General features: G+C 47.0%; 1 pseudogene; it reads left to right on the top strand.

The window, feature by feature from the left end:
* The first annotated feature begins 4,331 nt into the window (after positions 1-4,331).
* Positions 4,332-6,000, top strand: part of LOC115651272 — a 36,911-nt pseudogene continuing 35,242 nt past the window's right edge.

Below are 6,000 nucleotides of genomic sequence, written 5' to 3'. Positions count from 1 at the left end.
TAAGTGTAGATGGCAATCCCAGCAGAGTTGCTAAGAACTGAGATGGTCATGGGTATCCTTGTCCAAAAAACATCTGAGTCCCTGTAGTGGGGCGGACTGCCCCACTCCTGGAAAGAGTGGGCTGCGGCAGGCCAGGGCGCCTGTGCAGACAGGGAGCCAATCAAAAAGGACTTATGGGGAGCCAATCAAGGCCCAGTTTGGAGACAGCCAATCAGGGCCAGGCTCAGCCCTATATAAAGGCTGCTCAGGAAGGGAGCAGTCTGTCCCAGGCCTTTGAGAGGGGAAGGTCAGTCTCCAAGGGTGGAGATTAGCACTGCAGACAGCACAGTGCTGGCCAGGCTTGCAGAGGCTAGAGAGCTTGAGCCCATAGCCGCTAGGCTGCAGGTCCTGAAGGGAAGGGCCTAGCGGGTGCAAGGGGCTATAGGGGAAGTGGCCCAGGGAAACAGACAGAGGAGGGGAGAGAAGGAGGACAGCGAGGCTGCCGCCAGAGGGTCTCTGGGCCGGGACCCAGAGTAGAGGGCGGGCCTGGATCCCCCCCTCACCCCTTGCAGTACACCCAGCCACTGGCCGTAGGGAGCGGCCATTGTACTACACCACATCCCTGAAAAGAAGGATTGGACTCAGAGGGTGGTTGGACATGGTGGCTGGGGTGTAGGACTGCTGATTATCGACCTCCAGAAGAGGGTGCAGATGGGCTAAGGGGCACTACCGGCAGGGCTGGTGCAACCATTTAGGCGACCTAGGCAGTCGCTTAGGGTGCCGGGATTTGGGGGGTGCCATTTTCTTCGGCAGCGACCGTGGCAGCCAGATCTTCAGCCACCCCAGTTACCGCTGGCATTTAGGCAGAGGAAGCTGGGGCAGGGGAGCGCGGGGAGGGCTGCCTGCAGCAAGTTGGGGGGGAAAGCATGCAGGGGAACTCCCCGCCCCAGCCAACCCCTGCCCTGCCTCCTCCCCGATCAGTCCATGGCTGCTTCACTTCTCCCGCCTCCCAGGCTTGCGGCGCCAATCAGCTTAGGTGCTGCAAGCCTGGGAGGCAGGAGAAGTGAAACAGTGACAGAGTGCTCAGGGTGCTCATGTTCGTGCTCATGAGTGGAGCAGGAGTGAGCTGGGGCGGGGGGGTGCCTCAGGGCAGAGTGTGGGGAATGGGGAGCTGCTGCAAGGGGGTGCCTCAGGGCAGAAGGGGGGAGCTGCCGCAGGGGGGGGCGCCTCATGGCAGAAGTGTGGGGGGGGGCAAGGTGGAAGTTTCGCCTAGGGCACGAAACACCCTTGCACCAGCCCTGACTGACGGAGGGCAGTGGCCTTGAAGAGGACGCCGCCAAGCAGGGAGCAACGTGGGTCCAGAGATGCCAATGGAGGACAGAAAGACAGATGGAACACCACCAGGAGGGGGTACTCCACCAGACAGAGCTAATTCCTGGAGTCATCAGCAGGAGGCACCAGGTGGTGAGTCCCTCAATCCATTACAGTCCCATATGTGGAATATCAAGGTTTAATAAGGAAGTGGAGGGCCCCTTGTCATGGACTCTTACCTTCCAGTGCACAGGTGAGAACAAGAAGCTATGGCATTATAAATGGAATGGAAAAAGCTTTGCACATTCTCAGAGGAATTCAGAGTGGCCTCCTCCATAAGGGAACTGCACAAACAAGACCAAGCAATGAGAAGACCCTGCCCTTGGCCAAATCCAGATAGGGCTTATCTGCCCTCAAAAATTACTTCCTGCTGGAAAACATCTTAACTGATGTGACTTATCACTCAGTGTAGCGATGGACTGTTGGGTGTTAACAGCCTCATCTAGTCATGGTTAATCATGAGTGGATCATAGGGCTAACTGCAACCTGCTGACACGGTGCTAAACAGGACAGCCCTTGACTAAGGCTGATGTTAGTTCTAATATGGTAGAATCATAAGAGGCCAATCTGGCTCCATCAGGAGCGCTTTATGACCTGAACATAGAAAAGGAATCCTACAGAAAGTGGAAATATGGTCAAATTGACAGGGAGGAATGCAAAGAAACAGCAGAAGTATGTAGGGACAAAATGAGCGAAAGGCTAAGGCACAAAATGAGTTACACCTGGCAAGTGACATAAAAGGCAATAGGATGTTTTTAAATGCATTAGGAACAAGAAAAAGACCAAGAAAAGTGCAGGTCCTCTACTTAGCAGGGAAGGAGAGCTAACAAATGATGACATCAAGGAAGCTGAAGTGCTTAATGCCTAGTTTGCTTCAGTATTCACTAAAAAGGTTAATGATGACCAGATATTCAACACAATTAATATTGACAACTAAGGGAAGAATATGAACCAAAATAGGTAAAGAATATTTAACTAAGATAGATGTATTCAATCAGCAGGGCCTGCTGAATTCATCCTTGGATACTTAAGGAAATAGCAGAAGCAATCTCGGAGCTGTTTCAATTATCTTTGAAACTCCTGGAGGACAGGACAGGTCCCTGAAGACTTTTGAAGGGCAAAACATAGTACATATCTATAAAAAAGAGGAACAAGGCGTACCCAGGGAATTATAGACCAGTCTGCTTAACTTTGAAACCTGGAAAGCTACTAGAGGAAATTATTAAACAATCACTTTGTAACCACCTGGAGGATAATGGGGTTATAAGGGACAGTCAGCATGGATTTGTCAAGAACAAACCATGGCAAACCAGCCTAATGTCCTTCTTTGATAGCATTACTGACCTATAGTGGAGAGAGGGAAGCAGAAGACTAGACATATCTTGATTGTTTTAAGGCTTTTGACACATTCCCACATGACATTCTCATAAGCAAACTAGGGAAATGTGATCCAGTTGAATTTACTACAAAGTGGGTTCACAACTGGTTGAAAGATCGTACTCGCAGAGTAGTTATCAATAGTTTGTTGTCAAATTAGAAGGGCGTATCTAGTGGGGTCCTGCAGGGATCATTCCTGAATCCAATACTATTCAATATTTTCATTAAAAACTTGGATTATGGAATGGAGAGTATGCAGATGACACAAAACTGGAGGGTTTGCAAACACTTTGGAGGACAGGTTTAAAATTCAAAATTGGTCTGAAACTAACAGATGAAATTCAATGAAGACAAGTGCACAACATTTAAATTAATGCACAACTACAAAATGGGGAATAACTGGCTCAGAGGTACTACTGCTGAAAAGGATCTGGGGGTTACAGTGGACAACAAACGAAATAGGAGTCATCAATGTGAAGCAGCTGCAAAAAAGGCTAATATGATTCTGGGGTGTATTAACAGGCGTCTTGTATGTAAGACACAGGATGGAAGAGTACAGCTCTACTTGGCACTGGTGAGGCCCTAAGTGGAGTACTATGTCCACTTCTGGGCACTACAATTTGGGGAGGATGTGGACAAACTGGAAAGAGTCCAGAGGAGAACAACAAAAATGCTCAAAGGTTTAGAAAATCTATGAGGAAAGGTTGAAAAACCTGGGCGTGTTGAGGCTTGAGGAAAGAAGACCGAGGGGTGAGCTGATAACAGTCTTCCAATATCTTAAGAGCTGTTCAAAGAGGACAGTGATCAATTGCTCTCCATGTCCACTGAAGGTAGGACAAGAAGTAACGTACTTAATCCGTGGCAGGGACACTTAGAAAGTTTTTCCTAGTATTTAACCTACCTGTAAGGGTAGTTAAGCTCTGGAACAGGCTTCCAAGGGAGGTTGTGGAATCCCCGTCACTGGAGGGTTTGAAGAACAGACTGAATAAACACCTGTCAGGAATGATCTAGGTTTTACTTGGTCCTGCCACAGCGCAGAGGGCTGGACTTGATGGCTTCTCAAGGTCCCTTCCAGCCCTATTTCTCTAGGATTCTATCATACAGTTTGCAGCAGAGACAACGCCATAGTAGCAAAAACAACCCAACTGGTCTCAACTGTCCTGGTGGAAGCTGTGTCAAAAGATGATCCTCAGTTCTTGATCACAAGAGTCATGGGAAAGGGGAACGAGATGGTTTTTCAGGCTCCAATCAAACTACAAAGCAAAAAGGGGGTGCATTTTAATGCATCACATTTCCGTGCTCAGGAACATGTCTCTTAAAATGCACTCCTTTTTTCTTTGGGATTTGATTTGAGCCTGAGACACCAGCTTATTTCCCCCTTTCCCATACAGGGAACTTAACAAAATGATCCTTTAGCCCAGTTTGTGAAAGATCAGCCAGTGACACTGCCCACGAGGGATGTGTAAAGCCCCCCTCCCAACTCTTTTGTTGCCATCCACTTCCGTAAATACACAATTAAATTATCTTAATATCAGTTTTGTTGCAAACATGATGAAATTTCCGCGCTAAGGCAAGACCTCAGCCACTTCCTCATGCAGCTGCAGTGTCGATAGGGGAGAGCTCAGAGAGACGACACTTCCTAAAAATCCATTTCACGTTCCATGGGATATTCCAGCAATGCCCCTTCTGTGGGCTTGAAGACAGGCATGGAGTTGAGATTCCTGCTGCTGTTGCTCTGCATCTCAGGTAAGAGGAAGAATGTTGTGATACTTGGGGGTAACATGGACATTCCATGGCAGGAGCAGGTGGGATTGGGACTATATTTTCCCTGCTTAGTTTGTCAAATGTGCTGTGAACTGTGTGAGAAACAGCACAGTAAGGAGCATGAGGATCCCTGCCAGACCAATATCTCAAGTGATGTAAATTGACACCAGAGCGCTACTGAAGTAAATGTGGCTGCACCAATTTACACCAGATACTGGAAACTCCAGGTTCAATGGGTAAACATTTTTGAGCACCCACACATGTATCCCTGCAAAAATACAGGTGGAGATCTCAATTTTATATGTAATTGGCAATTTTCGGAGATAGATTCTGGGCCAGATAATCAGATGGCATCATCTGCCATCACAAATTGGCATCATTTAAAGTCAATGGATTGATGCAGAATTTACAGCGCAGAAAAACCTGGCCCATGGGTGTCCAGTTTCCATTAGACGCCAATTATTGATATGATAGATCAAGGCCTCTAATTGTTTATTTTAGTCACTAAAAGGTCTCCTTGGATTAAATTCTGATAAAATGCTTTTGTGGGGCCTGTGATGACTTATTTGCATAGACTGTAGGGTGAGCAGGGCGCTTTCCCACTAATTAGGCACAAGAGGAGCCTTAAAATATCGGAAGGAAATTCCCTCTATCAAAATAAACATACAGGAAGTGGGAATTCCTTTCGGAGGCATCAGGGAAGCCCAAATTTGCAGTACAAAACTGGCTTAAGTCCAGTGGCAGCAGTTCTACAATATTTCAAAGCACCCCTCACGCAGAGCTCTACAGAAAATGGTGTTATTATGTAAGTGTGACTGCATCTCTCTCCTCAACCATCTCCACCTTTCTTGTGTCACTTGTCCTCTTAAGCCCCTGCTAAGCTCACTGCAGAATAGACTATAAACTGTTCCTATGTGGTTTGTACAGCCCTAGCACATTCAAGCCTTGATCTTCTGAATCTCTGGAAACTTGCATAATTTAAATATAAAATAACAGCTACAAGAGTTCTTCCCAAGTGCAGGTCTAGTGACCACTAGTCAAGCACTTCCTTTTCTTTTGGGTACTCGCTTTCTGCTCAATACAGAATTCTCTCTTCTCTCTCAGTAAAACAAACATGCTCTCACACACATGTCCAGAAAACGACACAGCAGCCATAGGAAATCAGCTGTAACCATTAGGAAACCAATTCTGATCTCCCATCTGCATAATTATTTTGACATCAAGGGATTACTTCAGATTTATGCTGGAGAGAGAGGGAGCAGAAGTAGACCTTTGTTCCCTGAGGCAATTCCCAGGCACTGAGACAAAACAGGGCCAGATTTTCAAAAAGTGCTTAGCATCCACCAGTAGCACTGTTCAAAAACGTTTTCTCAACACTGTTTTGATGGAAAATTATTGTCTGCTCTTCATGGAAATTTCAACTTTTCACACTCACAAACTGGGGATGTGTTGTTAAACCAGTGTAGCTGCACCAGTGCAAGCCCCTATTGTAGACTTATTTCACAGGGC

Source organism: Gopherus evgoodei, chromosome 4 (genome assembly GCF_007399415.2).
Source record: "Gopherus evgoodei ecotype Sinaloan lineage chromosome 4, rGopEvg1_v1.p, whole genome shotgun sequence".
In the NCBI taxonomy this organism is placed as follows: domain Eukaryota; kingdom Metazoa; phylum Chordata; order Testudines; family Testudinidae; genus Gopherus; species Gopherus evgoodei.
This window is presented reverse-complemented; position numbering and strand designations above follow the sequence as displayed.